The sequence below is a fragment of the Anomaloglossus baeobatrachus genome, chromosome 1 (assembly GCF_048569485.1).
Source record: "Anomaloglossus baeobatrachus isolate aAnoBae1 chromosome 1, aAnoBae1.hap1, whole genome shotgun sequence".
NCBI classification, from domain to species: domain Eukaryota; kingdom Metazoa; phylum Chordata; class Amphibia; order Anura; family Aromobatidae; genus Anomaloglossus; species Anomaloglossus baeobatrachus.
Genome location: NC_134353.1, coordinates 433,288,880 through 433,309,304, shown reverse-complemented (window position 1 = coordinate 433,309,304; position 20,425 = coordinate 433,288,880). Strand labels below are relative to the sequence as shown.

Genomic DNA, 20,425 nt, shown 5'->3' with positions numbered 1-20,425 from the left:
GATGACAGGAAGGGAAGTGCTCGATAAATATGACCTCAACAACATTCATATTATCCAGTATGAGCAATTGAAGTTTGGAGTAATCAGAGATCTTGGCGAGATTGGAAGGGAACTGAACAAAAGTCCGATTGATGAGCTCCTGGAATGTGAGGTTACAAATGTAAATGTATCCCAAATTTACCGAACACTCAGGGAGGTATTAATATCTCGGGAGGCTAGTCGTACCTTATTAGCATGGGAGAAACAACTGAAAGGTCAAGAAGTGGTGGGAAATATATTGAAAGGGTGGGTCCAAATGCGGAAACATATCACCAACGAGGGTTGGAGAGACACCCAGTTTAGGATTTTACATAGGGCTATTGTAGGTTTCAATATTCCGGGTAGAGATGCACGTTGTCCAAAATGTCAAGCAGAGAAAACAGATATGCTACATGGACTCTGGGAATGTAAGGAAGTGCAGAGGTTCTGGAATCGAGTAAGAATGTTGGCCCAAACAACATGGGGGATATATTGCAGACCAGAATTAATGGTGTGGATTTTCCATTTCTTTGAGGGTGGAGTCAAAGGGGGATCAAATACTCGGGATAAAAGGACATTTGCAATCATACATGACTTAGTCATGATAGCTAAAAGGTGTATCTTAAGACACTGGATACAGAGGGAGGGTCCATCTACAAAGGAGGTTATTGGGGAATTGCATGCTCTTCTGAAGTTGGAAAAATTGGAAGCGGAAAGGCATAAGGATCAAAAGACAGCCACGTTCTTTGGGAGATGGAAACATTTTATTGAACACCACTTCACATGGGTAGAAATAAATAACTTGGTGACACCTTTCTTACACACGGAGTGGTATCTCCTGAATGAAATCCAGGATAGCTTGGGCAACCTGAGGCTCACTTAGTGGGGGCTCGAGAGGAAGGAGGAGGCGAGACGTCAAGGAAGTAAGACACATCATTGATTTTGGAACTACTAGAGAATGACACAGGGGTTTAAGGGACTATATTACATGTGGTTTAATTTGACTTTCTAGTTCAGTTTCATTATATGTCATTTTTTATGGAAGAATAATCTGGACTAGCAAGAGGGGGTTGTACCCCTTTTTTCTTCTTCTATACCATACTCTGTCAATTGATTGTCCTTCCCTTTAAACATACTCATTTTGTTATGGTTTTTATAAAATTTGGAAAATCAATAAAAATGTTTGGAAAAAAAAAATGCTCATTATACCCCTGAATAAAATCCTTCAAGGGTGTAAATTCCAAAATGGGGTTATTTGTCGCGGTTTCTACTGTATAGGTACTTAGGGGCCCTGCATGGTGCTCGCTATTTATTTCAACTTTTCCAAAATTCAAATGATGCTCCATCCATTCCAAGCCATACCGTTTGTCCAAACAGAGGTTTTTGACCACATGTGGGGTATTCCTGCACTCATAAGAAATTGGATAACAAAATGTGGGGTCCACTTTTTGGTGTTGCCTCTTGATAAAGTGAGAAATTTGGAGCTAAAGCAATATTTTTGTGAAAAAAAAGGAACTTTTCAATATGGCGACCTAAGGTTATCAAGTTTAATGAAGTACCAGTGGATTCAAAATGCTCACAATACCCTTGATAAAATCCTTGAGGTGTCTAGTTTCCAGAATGGGGTCCCTTGTGGGAGAGCTCCACTGTTTAGGCACCTTAGGGGCTCTCCAAACAAATATTGGGTCCGCTAACGATTCCAAACAATATTGCAGTCAAATGGCGCTCTTTCCCTTCTGAGCCCTGCCGTGCGCCCAAACAGTTGATTTCCACCACATATGAGGTATCAGCATACTCAGAAAAAATTGCCCAATAAATCTGTTGGTGCATTTTTTCCTGTTACCCTTGTGAAAAAAAGTTATCTTGTTTAAGTAACAATTTTGTGGTAAAAATGTATTTTTTTATTTTCACAACTCAACGTTATAAACTTCTGTGAAGCCCCACGGGGTTCAAAGTCATCACCAAAAAACTAGATAAATTCCTTGGAGGGTGTAGTTTCCAAAATGGTGTCACTTGTGGGGGGCTTCTGCTGTTTAGGTACCTTACGGGCCCCACAAATGCAACATGGTGCCCCCAATCTATTTCAGCCAAATTTGCTTTCCAAAATTCAAATATTGCTCCTTCTGTTCCGGGTCTTCCAATTTGACCAAACAGAGGTTTCTGAACACATGTGCAGTATCAGCACGCTCAGAAGAAGCTGGGTAACAAATTTTGGCATTCATTTTGTTGTGTTATTTTTTCTAAACGTGAATAAATTAGGGCTAGAGTAACATTTTTAGGTAAAATGATCAAATTTTTTTTTTCATTCCACATCACTTTAGTTTCTGTGAAGCACCTGAAGGGCTAATAATAGGAATAATAGGGATGATTGAATACCTCAAATATTCAATTATTTTCCGAATAGGTCGCCGCTATGCGAATATTCGATGCGCAATGTAAGTCTATGGGAAGCCCGAAAAGTTGTTATTCGGGTTTCTCATAGACTTACATTGCGCATCGAATATTCGCGAATAGTCGAATAGCGGCAACCTATTCGGAAAATATTCGCGAAGCCGAATATTTGAGGTATTCGATCATCCCTAGTTAATAAATTTCTTTGATGTGGTTAATAAACTTTTTAGAGTACTTTGAGGGGTGCAGTTTTTAGAATGGTGTCACTTTTGGGTATTTTCTGTCACCTAGGCCTCTCAATGTCACTTCAAATATGATGTGGTCCCTAAAAATGATTTTGTAAATTTTGTTGAAAAAATGAGAAATTGCTGATAAACTTTGATCCTTCTAACTTCCTATCTCCCAAAAAATTGTTTCAAAAATTGTGCTGATGTAAAGTACACAAGTGGGAAATGTAATTTATTAACTATTTTGTGTGACATAACTCTTTGGTTTAAGGGCATAAAAATTAAAAGTTTGAAATTTGGGAAATTTTCATCAAGCTTCCGATTTACAAGTATCGTGACGTAAAAAGTATCGTCTTAAATTTACCACTGTCATGAAGTACAATATGTCGCGAAAAAACAATCTCAGAATCACTGGGATTCATTGAAGCGTTCCAGAGTTATAACCTATGAAAATGACACTGGTCAGAATTGCAAAAAATTACCGGGTCATTAAGTACAAAACTGGCTTCGTCCTTAAGGGTGGTTTAACCCCTTAGTGACAGAGCTAATTTTCACCTTAATGACCAGACCAAATTTTGCAATTTTGACCAGTTTTGACCTTCATGAGGTTATAACTCTGGAACGCTTCAACGGATCCCAGTGATTCTGAGATTCTTTTTTCATCACATATTGGACTTCATGTTAGTACCAAATTTAGGACAATATTTTTTGTGTTTATTTGTGAAAAAAAAAAGAATTTTGGCAAAATTATTGAAAAGTTTGAAATTTTCAAGTTTTGAATTTTTTTACCGTTAAACCAGAGAGTTCTGTGACACAAAATAGTTAATAAATAACATTTCCCACATGTCTAATTTACATCAGCACAATTTTGGAAAAAAAAATGTTTTTGTTAGGAAGTTAGAAGGGTTCAAAGTTCATCAGAAATTTCTCATTTTTACATCAAAATGTTCAAAACCTTTTTTTTAGGGACCACATCACATTTGAAGTGATTTTGAGAGGCCGAGGTGACAGAAAATACCCAAAAGTGACACCATTCTAAAAACTGCACCCCTTCAAAACCACATTGAAGAAGTTTATTAACCATTTAGGTGCTTCACAGGAACTAAAGCAATGTGGAATTAAAAAAGCAAAAAATAAAATTTTACATAAAAATGTTGCTCTACCCCAAATGTAATCACTTTTAGAAGAAATAACACAACAAAATGGACCCCAAAACTTTTTACCCACTTTCTTATTAGTGCGGTGATACCCCACATGTAGTAAGAAACCTCTGTTTGGACAAATGGGAGGGCTTGGAACAGAAGGAGCAATATTTGAATTTTGGAAAGCAAATTTGGCTGAAATAGATTGCGGGCACCATGTTGCATTTACAGGTCCGCTAAGGTACCTAAACAGCAGAAACCCCCCACAACTGACCCCATTTTGGAAACTAGACCCCTCAAGGAATTTATTTAGATGTTTGGTGAGTACCCTGAACCCCCAGGTGCTTCACAGAATTTTATAACGTTGATCCATGAAAATAAAAAAATAAAATTTTACCACAAAATTGTTACTTCAACAAGGTAGCTTTTTTTCACAAGGGTAACAGAAAAAAAAAATCAGCATAAAATGTATTGTGCAATTTCTCCTGAGTTCGCCGATACATCATATGGGGTGGAAATCAACTGTCTGGGCGCACGGCAGGGCTCGGAATGATAGGAGCGCCATTTGACTGAAAAATTGGCAGGAATCATTAGCAAACGCCATGTTGCGTTTGGAGACCCCCTGAGGTGGCTAAACAGTGGAGCTCCCCCACAACTGACCCCATTCTGGAATCTATACCCCTCAAGTATTTTATCTAGGGGTATAGTGTGCATTTTGAACCCACAGGTACTTCACAGAATTTTATAGCAATAGGTTGTCATATTGAAAATGTTCTTCTTTTTCACAAAAGTGATGCTTTAGCACCAGATTTTCCACTTTTACAAGAGGTAACACCAAAAAGTGGACCCTCAGTTTGTTACCCACTTTCTTACGAGTGCAGTGATACCCAACATGTAGTCAAAAACTTCAGTTTGGGCAAACGGCAGGACTTGGAAGAGAAGGTGCACTTTTCAAATTTTGGATTATTAGATTTGCAGAGCCTATGTGTTTTTAGAACAACTGAAAACCCACATAAATGGATTTTTTTGTACATTTTATCTTAGAGTGAAGGGCAAAATGTGGAGGAAAATACCGCCAACTATATGGCAGACTTGTGCTTGTTCCAGAGATGAAAGAACACCAGGAGGGCTAGAAGGACACATTAATCTTTCAGAGACCGGTCGTACAACGTCTGTTTAGCACCATCAATCCCTATATGAGGGACAATTGTGCCAGTCGACGTGGTACACCATAACAGGCTCCTACCTGCCAAGGTCGGAACCGCTATATGCACAAAACAACCAGTCCCCTACAGGGTTATAAAAGTATTGTCCAGTACAGGAGGTTCGGCAAGAACCATGCAGTAAAGCCCAAGGTGTAAAATTACAGAACCGCTTCAGATCCTCCAATAAAATTATCATGCCCGTATCACCAAGACATAGTTGTAATAGCAGTCAGACTAAGATGACTTGTGCTAAAACTTTGTGAGTGATCAAATCTTGGAATTATTTGTCAGATGATCAGATGTTTCAAGAACATTTGCGGGGTCCACATTCTGGAGTACGCAGATGTGGGCATATGACGAGAATTTGTCTGCATAACACTTCGGTATGTGAGTGATCAAGTCCTGGAATTATTTGTGAAATGGGGTAAAATGTGTTTTACTGATGAAAATAGTAAATTTTATTTGACAAGTAACACAGGGGCCCACTACACAGGAAATAAAAACGTTGTGAAAGAAAAACCCTACCACACAATTTGGAAATAGTGTATGACGTCTAATGATTGTGAGATGTGTGGTAGATCTCAAAGCAGGGGGTAACACAAAGTCCTGGCTGGGAAGGGCACATGGGACAGTAATATCTAGATTCGCTTCTCCTACCCTGCTTGCGACATACCTGGCACCTTTTTCTGGGACCGCTTTGGGTGGGAGTAGGAGGCACGAGATGCATAAAATGTCGTACTGTTAAGGGGGCTTTACACGCTACGACATCGCTAATGCGAACTCGTTGGGGTCACGGAATTGGTGACGCACATCCGGCCGCATTAGCGATGCCGTTGCGTGTGACACCGATGAGCGATTTTGCATCGTTGCAAAAACGTGCAAAATCGCTCATCGGTGACATGGGGGTCCATTCTCAAAAATTGTTACTGCAGCAGTAACGAGGTTGTTCCTCGTTCCTGCGGCATCACACATCGCTCCGTGTGACACCGCAGGAACGAGGAAGCTCTCCTTACCTGCCTCCCGGCCGCTATGCGGAAGGAAGGAGGTGGGCGGGATGTTACGTCCCGCTCAGCTCTGCCCCTCCGCTGCTATTGGGCGGCCGCTCAGTGACGTCGCTGTGACGCCGCACGGACCGCCCCCTTAGAAAGGAGACGGTTTGCCGGTCACAGCGACGTCGCCAGGCAGGTAAGTATGTGTGACGGTCTGGGCGATGTTGTGCGGCACGGGCAGCAATTTGCCCGTGTCGCGCAACAGATGGGGGTGGGTACCCACACTAGCGATATCGGGACCGATATCGCAGTGTGTAAAGCCCGCTTTAGTCTTCGGGCATTCTCTGACTCGAAGGCTGCCTCTGGTGCCGTTGAGTCAAACATGAGGGACTCAATAATTTTTTCCTGGTATTGCAGAAATGTGAGGGCCCCTTGTGATTTTTTATACAGTACAAAACTGTTGTAGCTAGCAATCTGTATCAGGTAGATTGCTACCTTTTTGTACCAGGCCCTCGTTTTCCGCTTTACCAGGTATGGTTGGAGCACCTGGTCAGACAGGTCCACGCCACTCATAAACCTGTTGTATTGTGTCACACAGAAGGGTTTTTGTTTGTCCCTGGTGGCTCCCCTCTCTCTGACCAACACAGTGGTGTCCTTATGCAGGGTGGTGAGCATGTAGATGTCCTTGCGGTCATTCCACTTTACGGCAAGCAGTTTGTCATTTGCCAGTGCGAATGATGCCCCCTTCTCTAGACGTCTGGACACTAACTGTGTCAGCAAACCAACACGGTTTTTCCTTATTGTCCCACAGGCCCCTGTATTTGCAGCATGGAGGGATTGGTATAGGGGGATACTGGTGTAGTAATTGTCGGTGTACACATGGTAACCTTTACCAAGAAATGGCGACATTAGCTCCGAGACAATTTTTCCTGGGACGCCAATTGTGTGGGGATAGTTGGGTGGGCTTATTTGGCGGTCCCTACCCTCATAAATGATAAAGTTGCATGTGTACCCGCTAGTACTTTCGCACACTTTATATAATTTTATGCCATACTTTGCTCTTTTGGAGGGAATAAACTGATGGAATGAGAGACGGCCCTTGTAACTCATTAGGGACTCGTCAACCGAAACATTCTCCTCTGGGCTATAGGAAGTTAGGAAGGACTCTTTCAGGAGGGATATTAGGGGTTTCAATTTATTAAGGCGCTCATAATTGGGGTCAGTTCTTGGGGGGACTTGGGAATTATCACTAAAATGGAGGAATCTCAATAGGGTCTCGTATCAGGTTCGGGACATTATGGCTGCAAATACAGGGGTGGCGTGGACAGATTTGGTTGCCCAGTAGGAGCGGATACTGGGTTTTTTCACTAGTCCCATGTTGAGGGTAATGCCTAAAAATGTTTGGATTTCCGGGACACTTGTGGGGATCCAGGACCGGGAATGGACAGATGTTGGCTTTTGGGCAATATATTGGCGGGCGTATAAGTTGGTGTGGTGGGTGATGAGCTCAAGTACTTGTTGGGTAACAAAAATTTGGAAAAAATCCAGTGGGGCAAAATTAGTGACATTTACTTTGATGCCAGGGTCTCCTATGAAAGGGGGAATTTGTGGGGTAAAGGACAGGTCGGGGTACCAGAGAGCATGGGGGACTGCAGAACTAGGTCTTGCTCCTGACACTTCAGCAGTGGCGAATGGCGGGGTGTGGGACCCCGTGGAGGAAGCCGAATCGTCATCGCTATCCGAAAACTCTCTTTCTGAGGCCGATTCGGTCTCTGACCCAGAACTGCCGGAGGCAAGCAGTGAGTACGCTTGCTATGCGGTAAACATTCTGCGGACCATGGTTTTTGTTTTTGTTTTTTTTTATCCCAGGCTAACAAAAAATAAACCTAAACCTAACACTAGTAATTTTTTTTTTTATATTATATATATATATATATATATATATATATATATATATATATATATATATATATATATATATATATATATATATATATATATATATATATATATATATATATATATAACCCTAAATTTTTTTATAAAGATTATAAAAAAAAAAAAATAAGGGAATGACGCAGCAAGGGATGACGGAATGATAGAGGGGGGATGATCACAGGGGGGTGATCAGAAAATTTGGGAATTGATTATGATGATTTTAGTGAATTTATAACTTTTTCTCTCTGATATGCAAGCACGTAGTCTCTCTCTCTTCTCTCCCAGATCAACTACAAGGGAGAGAGGAGAAAGGCAGACCTAAATGCTGCCATATTTATCAAATATTGGCAATTTGACTACTGTGATAGGATCTATCACAGTATTCAAATCTAAACAGCCAATCAGATTTTTTTTTTTCGTTGCCGGGTGCAGGAAGCAGATTATGCCAAGCACACTGCGCATGCGCCCGCCATTTTCCCGGAGAGGGGGGGCCGCGGGGGAACGGGGGATCAGTGATTTTTTTTTATGGAGCTACAGAGGAGGGGATTGGGGGAACGGGGGATCCCAGATCGGGTGGGAGAGAGACTAGGAACGGTGGTGAGAACTCCGGTTCTCCAGATCCCTCTCTCTGGTCCCTTGGAGGGGGCTCCGGGGAACCAGAGAGCTCCAGTGTACCGGAGGAGTGCTCAGGGGTAGGACATTTCCCTCCGATCTGAAATGTTTGATCATTTCAGATCGGAGTGAAATGAATGCAGAGTCGGCGGCAATTTTCAGCGCGCGTCGGCGCCATCTTGGATTTTCAGGAGGGGGGGGTGGATGGATTTCTCCGGTACCGGGGGCCTTGGGGGCACTAGGGGCTCATATTTATTTCTCATCTGACATGTTTGATCACGTCAGATGAGAAATAATTTAATTTTTTTTAATGTGATCGGCGGTATACGGTGTATACCAGCAATCGCATTATCGGGGTCCAGAAAAAACACCCTGATTCATAATCTGGGGGGTCTCAGCTACCCCCGGTAGCTGAAACCCCCGAGAGTTTCGGTCGCTGGGGGCGCTACAGGCTTTTTTCGGCCCGACGCTTTAAAGCGGCGGAACAGAATAAGTACCCTGTTTTGCCGCTGCTTTAAGTCGTACGGCCGTCGTTATGAGGTTAATAATATTGTGCTTTTTGTTAATAGAAACAATTAGAGAATACTGTAGACTTATTGTTCTGCTTGTCTGCTGAAATCATGAGAAGCATTAGTCCGCTTTCACACTGCATTCTGATCTCCATTCAGTGGTCCCATAGGGGCTTCGGTCTGAACCCCCCACAAAATAAGTTTTGGACGCATGCGTGTGCTCTTTTGTGCATAATTTTAGAGAGTATACACCTTTTGGAGATGGAAAACCAGATGCAGTCTCCAAAAAGATGTATACTCCCAAGAATGGTGCACGACAGAGCACACGACGGTGACTCCGTCTGCACCATTATAGTCAATGGCCCTATCGGCGCATACATCCAAAACTCGTTTTGCAAGGGGGTTCAAATGGAAGCCCTGACGAAATCACTGAACAGAGATCAGAAAGCAGTGTGAAAGTGGCCTTACCCTCACCTCTCTAAACAGTGAAGTCAAATGTAGCTGCAGAATCACCGACAGGAGCCGTCCGTGATCACTCTGAGTTGGCACAGATCAGCACAGGCATGTAGTTAACATCTACTTGTCTGTGAATTCTTAGCCCCTTAAGAAAAAAAATAAAAAGTCCTGGACGCAGGGCCGAATTTGTCACTAGGCACTGGAGGGCCGGTGCCTGGGGCGGTGCCTTCCAGGGGGCAGCGCCAAGACGAAACAAAAAAAAAAATATATATATTTTTTTTAATCTTCCTCCCTCCTCCAAACCCTTTATTAAATGCAGCAGTTTTTTGGAGGAGGGAGGGGGAGCCGCAGTCATTTATATTCTATAAGACACCAGAATATAAATCAAGCTGTAAGCGCACCAGCAGTTCAGGGGTCAGCGGTGCTCCAATTAGCTCCCTGCCCCGACGTGCAGCCGTGCGCTCACTCTGCAGAGGTCACAGCAGTGTGAGGCAGCACCGCGCAGAGGAGGACGGGAGATGGAGCCACTGCAAAGGAGGATGTGAGATCCCACCGCCGCCACAGAGGAGAACAGGAGATGCAGCTTGGAGCAGGTAAGCACTTTGCAGCCGAAGACAGCGCCGAACAAGCAGCCCTGAGGGGGGGGCGCAACATAGAGGATGGGGTGATGGAGCATGACGGGGGTGCACAGAATGGAGGATGGAGCATGAATGGGGTGTGCAGCCTGGAGGATGGGGTGATGGAGCATTAGGGGGTGTGCATCATGGAGAATGGGGAGGATGGAAAATTAGAGTGGTGGACAGTATAGCGAATGGGGGTTACAGCATAGAGAATGGGAGGCATGGTATGGAGAAGGGGTAGCATAGAGGGGCTCGTTATGAAGGGGGCTTGATATGGAGATGGGGCTGCATGGGGGGCTCAGTATGGAGGGGGCTTGATATGGAGATGGGGCTGCATGGGGGGCTCAGTATGGAGGGGGCTTGATGTGGAGAAGGGGCAGCATGGGGGGCTCAGTATGGAGGGGGCTTGATATGGAGAAGGGGAAGCATGGGGGGCTCGGTATTGAGGGGGCTTGATATGGAGAAGAGGCGGCATGGGGGGGCTTGGTATGGAGGGGGCTTGATATGGAGAAGGGGCAGCATAGGGGGGCTCGGTATGGAGGGGACTTGATATGGTGAAGGGGCAACAGGGGTGGCTCGGTATGGAGGGGGCTTGATATGGAGAAGGGGCAGTATAGGGGGCACTCTATGGAGGGGCTTGATATGGAGAAGGGGCAACATGGGTGGCTCGGTATGGAGGGGGCTTGATATGGAGAAGGGGCAGCGTGGGGGGCTCAGTATGGAGGGGGCTTGATATGGAGAAGGGGCAGTGTGGGAGGCTCAGTATGGAGGGGGCTTGATATGGAGAAGGGGCAGCATGGGGGGGCTAAGTATGGAGGGTGCTTGATATGGATATGGAGAAGGGGCAGCATGGAAGGGGCTTGATATGGAGATGGGGCAGCATGGGGGGGCTCAGTATGGAGGGGGCTTGATATGGAGAAGGGGCAGCATGGGTGGCTCAGTTAGGAGCCTGGGAGGGCTTGGTATGCATGATGCAAAGCATAAGGCTCATTATAGAGTGGGAACAGCATGGGTGGTAGTGAAGTGGGGGCTGCATGGAGAGGTGGGAATAGTGGAGGACATAGTTCATAAGTGAGGAAGGTGTGAAGGATATAATTCATAGTGGGGAGAACAATGGGGGATTTCATTTGAGGGTGCATGGTGACTGTCATATTTCACTACGGACAGTGTAGTGGGAATATATTGTAAGAGAGAATACTGTTGGAGGCCGTATACTGTAAGTGAGATGGTGTGAGGTCATTTTTTTGTGCAGTGAGCTCAGTGATGGGTAATTATTTATTCTTGGGCACATGTTAGGGCTTACTTAGGGTGGTTACTCTTTAGTGAGGAGCCTTCTACTTGGTTTGTCTTAACGGGAATGTGTCACCAGGTTTTTGCCACCAAATTTGAGAGCCGCATAATGTAGGGGCATAGATCCGGATTCCAAGGATGTGTCACTTACTGGGCTGCTTAGTGTAGTTTTGATAAAATAATTGTTTAATCAGCAGGAGATTATCATTACAGGACTACTTGGCCTGCGGCAGGTAGTCCAGCATATTCATGAGCTCTGTATAACTGCTAGATCTGCAGCAGAGAAAATGACAGTAAACAGCTCAGTAAGTGACACATCACTGGAATCAGGGTCTTTGTCTCTACATTATGCTGCTCTCAGATGGGGAAGCAAAAATCTGTTGACAGATTCCCTGCATGGACACCATTTCGGTATGTGCTGCAGAAGACCAGACAAGACGGGAGTCTAGGGAGACACAGGACAATGTGTTGCTGAGAACGATGACATTTTAAAGAAATCTTTTACTCCCAAAATGCCAATTAATCTGCAAACACATTTATACAGGGGACGTTGCTCTGGCATATATAGTTTTTACTTAATATTTTATTTTATATATGCAGATGGTTCTGTCCACCCCTGGTGCGGCCGATGTCTTGGTGCAGCGGTGCACTTTTCTATATGCATGTTAAAGACAGTCCCTCGTCTTAACTGACAGACGTACTTTGGTGAGAATAAGTGCTGTTTAAATCACTTAGCCTTCCTGCACGTGTCCTGACACTGGAGGAGCAGAGTAGCACTCAAAGTCTCAGTGTGGGCGCATATGCAATGTGACTGCAGTGTCTGCACAAGTGCGCACGCAATGTGACTGCAGTGTCGGCGTGGGTGGGCACGCAATTTGACTGCAGTGTCGGCGTGGGTGCGCATACAATGTGACTGCAGTATTGGCGTGCGTGGGTGTGTATGCACTGTGACTGTAGTGTCAGTGTGGGTGCGCACACCATGTGACTGCAATATCGGCGTGGGTGCGCATGCAGTGTGACTCCAGTATCAGCGTGGGTGCGCATGCAGTGTGACTGCAGTGTCGGCGTGGGTGCGCACGCAGTATGGCAGCTACAGACACAGGACTAGTGGCGTAGCAACTGCTTTTGCCGCCCGGGGCAGTCGTCAAATTTGCCGCCCCCCTCCGTTGGCCATCGATAATCCAGAATATATATCATTTGGGTATCTTGGGTATTGGATGACGGATGGAGGGGGGCAGCGGCTGATTGGGAGAGTGGTGGCGTATGAAATGGGGCAGCGGCTGATGGGGAGAGTGGTGGCGTATGAAGGGGGTCAGCGGCTGATGTGGAGAGTGGTGGCGTATGAAGGGGGGCAGCGGCTGATGGGAAGAGCGGTGGTGACTGCAGGGGGCAGCGGCTGATGGGGAGAGCAGTGGCGTATAAAGGGGGACAGCGGCTGATGGGGAGAGCGGTGGCATATGAAGGGGGGCAGCAGCTGATTGGGAAAGCAGTGGTGGATGGAGGGGGGCAGCAAATGGAGGAGGGTGGTGACAGATCGGAGGCAGTAGCGGTGGTGGATCAGGGGCGGTGACTACTGCTGCTGCGATGGCGCGGCTGAAAGGGGGAAGTGGCGGGGAGCGGTGGATCAGGGGCACTTACCAAATGGCACTTGCAGGGATCACTCTCCTCAGCTTTCACGAATGATGTGAAGCTGAGGGGAGTGGTCACCTGCAGGTCACCGGCCCCAGATCCAAGGTGATTGGCAAGATCGGTCACAAGGCCGATCTCGCCAATCAGAGCTGGGGGCGGGTGAAACCAAGTTCACCCAGCTCCAGCCAGTGATCAGTGCTATAGCTGCACTGATTATGGCTGGATTTCAATGTTTCAGCCATTTTCAATGGCTGAAATATCACAGTGGCTGTGATTGGCTGACAAACGCCGCTCAGCCAATCACAGCCTCCGTAGGTCCGGGGGGGAGACACCACCCCTCCTGAGGTCAGTCATAGGTCCCCTCCTCCCCGGATCTAAGGTTTTTGCACACCAATCGCAGCCACCGAGGCTCCGGGGCCGCGATTTTGCCATGACGTACTGGGTACGTCATGGGTCGTTAAGTACCAGGTCACCATGACATACCCAGTATGTCATGGGTCGTTAAGAGGTTAATCAACAATTATTATTTCTTCTATGTTTTTCTATTTTTTATTTTTTACTCCCAAAATGCTGCCCTCCTGACATGTGCCTCCTGGTGCAGACTGCCCCCTCCGTCCCCCCTTTGCTACGCCACTGCACAGGACCCAGGCATAAGAACGCAGCACTGACACTTGGAGTGTGCCGCTGTGTTCCACCAGTGTTGGATGCAGTGCAGACAGGAGATCTGGTGTTGCACTGCTCACGCTTACCAATGGATCACTATCAATCAAGACAAAGGACTGGTTATTATTTTCCTATATTAGGTGGTATCAGTGCACCCAGGCTTAGGCCATGCCAAGGGTGCGCAGAAATGTAATCATTTTCATATAAATAAATGTTTTCAGTAAATATTAAAGGGAGCCTGTCACACAGTTGTTTTATATTAAACTAACCCCCATGTCATATTAGTGATGCACTTTTTCTGACAAACAAGACATTTGGGGCAGTTTAATATTAAAAAAGGATGTGACTGGTTCCTTTTACGCTAAACTGTATATGGGTGGTATTATTTCTCCACAGACCATATCCCACATATAAATATTTCTGCAGTCTAGGTGTCATTTTGGGGTGACAAATCCCCTTTCTGTCAGCTCAAAAATTATCTCACCCAACGTATGACAGTTTTTGCTCATGCATCAGATGATTGACACTGTTTAGATAAATCATTTTCCCATTTTTGGCTGCAGTGTTAATGCTCCTTTTAAAGGGGTTTTCTCAAACTGGAAAGTTATCCCCTATCCCTGGGATGGGGATTAACTTTCCAATTGCTGGGAAGTCCGACCACCGTGGCCCCCAGTGCTTCCACAGTCTGATGATGGCTGGTAACAACTACCAGCATCTCCTTACCATTGTTAAGGACATACTGGGAGTTGTACAGTAATGCAATACATATATGTATATGGATCTAACCTGACACTGCACTTGATTGCTATTCTAAGTTTGGCAATGTGTTCATGTACTGATGGTGGTTTTCGTGATGTATTATTGTCTTTAGGGTGGTTTTGGTGATGTATTACTGTACTGACGGTTTTGGTCATGTATTATTGTATTTAGTGTGGTTTTAGTGATGTATTACTGTACAGATAATGGTTTTGGTGATAGTCATGTGGATGTTGTAATCTTTACCTTATCAGTCTTGATCCTAAAACATAGGACAGTGTGCTGGACTAAAAATAAAGCTATCTGCATGTCTGTCTGCTAAATAAGTAAGAGACTAAAGCCCCCATAAACTATAGTCTGATCTTTCGGCCGGCAGCTATCTTGCTTTGCTCTCCCATATACAGGAGCACTCATTCTGCCAAGTGTTCCTGTGTTCTCTATTAGAGCCACTGCTAGACATCTCTGGCAGCACCTTATCATTCAGAGGATAATAGGATCTACACTCTGTAATCAGACATGCTGGATCCTTATTCCCCCGACAATGAGAAGTGAGAGCCCCCATACACATTGGACTGTCAGCAGACCCTGTCGATATTGGTCGGTTTAGACAACTTTAAGTTAATGTGTATGGAGGTCTTAACTACTATCTGATGGCTTTGGGCTCTCTCAGGGTATGTGCATATGAGGTCTTGTAGATGTCTGTGAATCCCCTGAGTTATTCAGACAGTAGACGCTTTAAGACAGTCATCATTTAATCCTGAAGCAAATATTTTTATTGTTTTTTTGCTGTTGCTTTTTGGTTGTTTTTCAATTATAGCTACTGGATTATACTTAATTTAATAAATTAGTAAGCAGCATCCAAACAGCAGCTGCCATATAATGGACCGGTCATATTTAGCCATTTCATGTCTGAGGAAACCTGACGCACTTAAAAAACTCCAAAGACTGAACATATCGACAGCAAGTCGTAATTACACTGCAGCATATGAGTTTATTCCTTTTAGAAATTAATAGTTTGGGTTTTTTGGGCGGGTTACAGGGTGGATCTGTCTACAAAAAAAATTCTGTGTGCACATACCCTTAAGGGCACTTTACACGCTGCGATCTCGCTAGCGAGATCGCTAGCAAGTGTACCCGCCCCCGTCAGTTGTGCGACACGGGCAAATCGCTGCCCGTGGCGCACAACATCGCTTACACCCATCACACAGACTTACCTTCCCTGCGACGTCGTTGAGGCCAGCGAACCGCCTCCTTTCTAAGGGGGCTGTTCGTGCGGCGTCACAGCGACGTCACACAGCAGCTGTCCAATAGAAGCCGAGGGGCGGAGATGAGTGGGCGGAACATCCCGCTCACCTGCTTCCTTCCTCATTGCCAGTGGATGTAGGTAAGGAGATGTTCGTCATTCCGGCGGCGTCACACATAGCGATGTGTGATGCTGCAGGAACGACGAACAAAACAGCGGCATGCACCACCAACGATATTATGAAAAGGAGCGACGTGTCAACGATCAACGATTTTTGCTGTTTTTGCGATTGTTGATCGTCGCTCCTAGCTGTCACATGCTGCGATGTCGCTAACGACACCGGATGTGCGTCACAAACACTGGATGCAGCGGAGCTGAATTGGTTGAGCAGCTAGAACGCAGCAGAGCTGAACTGGTTGGGAAGCTAGAATGCAGAAGAGCTGAACTGGTTGGGCAGCTAGGACCCAGCAGAACTGAAATGGGTGTGCAGCTAGAAACCAGCAGCTCTGCCAGGCAGGAGACCATGTGATCAGTAAGCTAATAGAAGCATCGGCAGATTACTGGCGCTGTACGCCTGCAGGAGAGGAAACAAGTGGTGATTTCACCCCTGTGTCTTCTCCTCAATGTCCTGTCTCTGCTGCTGGAGGTGTTGGCTCTGGCGTGAGTCATACCAAGGGCCAGCTCCAGGCTTTTGTGCACCCCAAGCGAAAAAGCCTCACTGGGTCCCATACACACACAGAAACTCACATAAACAGATACATATATATTATATATATATATATATATATATATACATATACAGTCATATGAAAAGGTTTGGGCACCCCTATTTATGTTAACCTTTTTTCTTTATAACAATTTGGGTTTTTGCAACAGCTATTTCAGTTTCATATATCTAATAACTGATGGACTCTGTAATATTTCTGGATTGAAATGAGGTTTATTGTACTAACAGAAAATGTGCAATCCGCATTTAAACAAAATTTGACCGGTGCAAAAGTATGGGCACCTCAACATAAAAGTGACATTAATATTTTGTAGATCCTCCTTTTGCAAAAATAACAGCCTCTAGTCGCTTCCTGTAGCTTTTAATGAGTTCCTGGATCCTGGATGAAGGTATATTTGACCATTCCTGTTTACAAAACAATTCCAGGGCAGTTAAGTTTGATGGTCGCCGAGCATGGACAATGTTTTTGCCATTTGGATTTTGCCCTGCAAAGCTGAGTTTTTGACCAAAGGTCTGCAACAAAAAGGCTGCAGTTTGAACTGCAAAGTGCGGACAAGAAAACCAAATTCCCATAGACTTTGCTTGAAAAGCAGAACACAACCATTTTGGCATTAAACGCTGCAGTTGAAAAAGCAGCAAAAAAGCAGGTAAAAAGCAAAGTGTGCACATAGTCTAAGGGATCTACAAGATAATTTATTTCAGATGTGAGTAACTAATGAAGATGAAAGCTTTAGTATTAGAAAGGAAGTATCCTGTGCTCTTTGCACAGTACATGCTGAAAACCACAAATTGAATAATACAGTTCCCTATGAACAGCCTGGGTACCTGTTCGTAAATAACTGAATTCCTTTAAATGTACTGGACATTCAACAACACAATTTATTTCTAGAAAGTTCTAAATATATACCACAAAGTTCTTGTAAGCTAGATGCTATGTATTCAAATAGCATTTGTTTTGTAAGTATTTTGTAGCTAACTATCTGAGAGAAAAGCTCAATAATTTCTGTTCACACGGGCACACACAACAGTTACCTTGTTCTCTTGTAAGGCGCTCCTCCCTGTCCTACTTCGCAGAAAACTTTCTTAAGGTAAATAAAATCCCATCAAGATTCAGTACATTGTACAGATAGAGACGCGTTATGAAGATTCTGGAAAATGGAAGATTTAGAAGTGGCAACAGGTGGTCTTGCCTGAGCGCCTGTGACTGTGGAGTGAGATTCCTCACACACAAACCACGCTTAAATTTAGACCTGAAAACATCTTGCGACAGCTGCAAAGCTCAAATTCACCCTGTATGGGGGAGGAGAGAAGTGGGAAACTTTTGTGATGTGTGCTGTGTGCTTAGTATCTATCTGAATTATAAGAGGATAGATAAACAGCATTCCTGACTTCCAGGTGAAAAATTAGCCAGTTATTAGCTATAATGTTTTGCTCATGTATCACCATATTGAAGCTTAAAAAAGACTATATACTAGCTGAAATGTTGAAATGTTGCATGCAATGGTTCCACCTCTTGACATCGCACTTTCAACTGTACTTGCATCCTTTGCCGAGCTTCAGACCACATGCTGCAGAGACTAGGGGAGTGGGGAGAGCCTTTCTACTATATGGAGGGCTATGTTGGGTCCACTACACTATTTGTAGTGCTGTGTGGGAAGCATGATACTGTCTGCAGGGTTATGTGGAGGCCATTATACTGTTTGAAGGGTTATGTGGGGGCCATTATACTGTATGCAGGCAATTATAAAGTGTGTGGGGGTTGTGTGGGGTCCATCATACTGTGTGGAGGTTTGTGTGGGGCCATTATACTGTTTGAAGGGTTATGTGGGGGCAATTATAATGTGTGCAGGCAATTATAAAGTGTGTGGGGGTTGTGTGGGGTCCATGATCCTGTGTGGAGCATACTGTGTAGCTATTATACTATTTGGTGGGCTATGTAGGGACCATCATACTGTTTGAAGGGCTAGTGGGGGCCATTATACAGTGTGAAGGGTTGAGTTAGAGCCATCATACTCCGTGGAGGGTTGTGTAGGGGTTATCATACTGTGTGCAGAGGTGGGGGGGCCATTATATTGTATGGATGGCCATTATATTGCATGTATGCTTGTGTCGGGTCCATCATACTGTGTTTGAATCACTGTATCATAATTTGCTGGGGGAGGATACAATAAGGTTACCATTAGAGATGAGTGAACCTGCTCGATAAAGGCTCACCAAGCTCAGGTTCAGCACAATCCTGGGATTGTTCGTTTGGGCTCAGCAAACACGATTCCACCCCTAAAACTCGGTGATATTGGTTTGCCGCCCCTCAACACTGGCCACATTTCCAAAACTGCTTTTTTAAATAACATTTTTTGTTTTTTTTTATAGGATTGCGGTGCTGTTTGATGTGGGAATGTGTAAAATCCTTGGAAGAGGCGGGTAATCTGCAAAAGAAGAAGGCTTTTGGCGTGTAGCGGCATTTTATTTTCTTTCTTTATCTGTGGATGTTCCTGCACCCAATCACGGCGGAGGAAACATTCTCAAGGTGGAGACAGAAGGGCTTTGTCAAGGGGTGCTAAGCTGGCCCTAAGACTGTAGGCCCTGCACTCACCCTGACCCTGGAAATACCCTTGATGGTAAGGAGTAGAGATGAGCCACCCCCCTAGAGTTCGAGTTCGGTTCGGTTCGTCGACAAGCTGTTCGACGAGCCGTTCGACGAACCTCTCGAACCCCATTGAAAACAATGGGAGGCAATCACAAACACCTAAAAACACCTTGAAAACACCCTCAAAGTTGTCCAAAAGGTGCCGAACAACTCCCAAGACAACACAAACACATGGGAAAGTGACAAGGACAAATACCCATGCGAAAACTAAGCAGCTGGACGAGGAAAAAGAGGAGACACAGATATAGGCATGGCATGCCCTTCTAAAATCATGTAAAACACAGCAAGGGTTACTCCAAGCGGAGTCTCCCTTTTTTCCAAAAATTGGGCCCCACAGACACCACTTCAGTGGCAGCACTTGTGCCCTAGTTGCAAACAGGATGTTTTGATTTGCATCAAGCACATTCCAAAATATGCCAGCCTTAGCTGTCGCCCTGATGACACCGGGGAAGGTCTAGCAAAGTCTTTGCTGATCCCAGATCTGTTCATCTTGGCTCATTTTTAAAAACACAGCAAGGGTTACTCCAAGCGGAATCTCCCTTATTTCCAAAAATTGGGCCTCACAGACACCACTTCAGTGGCAGCACTTGTGCCCTAGTTGCAAACAGGACGTTTTGATTTCCATCAAGCACATTCCAAAATACGCCAGCCTTAGCTATCACCCGGATGACACCGGGATAGGTAGCAAAGTCTTTGCTGAACCATGACTTTCTCATCTTGGCTCATTTTTAAAAAACACAGCAAGGGTTACTCCAAGCGGAGTCTTCCTTTTTTCCAAAAATTGGGCCCCACACACACCACTTCAGTGGCAGCACTTGTGCCCCAGTTGCAAACTTGACAGGTACATTTGCATCAAGCACATTCCAAATCCACAAGCATTTACTCTCCCCAGGATGACACTGGGGTAGTAAAGTCCTTGCGGATCCATGACTTGTTCATTTTGATGAACATTAGTCTGTTCACATTGTCACTGGACAGATGCGTGCGCTTATCTGTCAGCACATATCCAGCAGCACTGAAGACACGTTCAGAGACAGCGTTGGCAGCTGGACACGACAAAATCTCCAAGGCGTAAGTGGCGAGCTCAGGCCATTTTTCAAGATTTGAAGCCCAAAATGAGCAAGGCTCCAGTTGCAAAGTCATGGCATCGATGTTCATTTGCAGATACTCCTGTATCATCTTATGCAGTCGTTGACTATGTGTCAGATTTCTTGTCTCTGTTGGCCTTGCAAAGGATGGTCTAAAAAAACTTATGAAACGATGCAATAAAATTGCTGTTACCAGCACCAGATACGGTGCTGCTGGTACGGTTAGACTGTTGATGACAAGACCGTCCCATGTTTGTCAAGTTACAACTGGGAGA

At 44.9% G+C, this 20,425-nt stretch overlaps 1 protein-coding gene across 2 annotated transcripts in view; it reads right to left on the bottom strand.

The window, feature by feature from the left end:
• The window catches only part of CACNA1S (calcium voltage-gated channel subunit alpha1 S), a 2,360,423-nt gene extending 2,342,796 nt beyond the window's left edge, over window positions 1–17,627 (bottom strand). For both annotated transcript variants that reach the window (XM_075352638.1, XM_075352639.1), the window contains exon 1: window positions 17,448–17,627. The gene's annotated coding sequence lies outside the window, so the exon portion shown is untranslated. The remainder of the gene's footprint in view (window positions 1–17,447) is intronic.
• Between the last annotated feature and the right edge of the window lie 2,798 nt (window positions 17,628–20,425).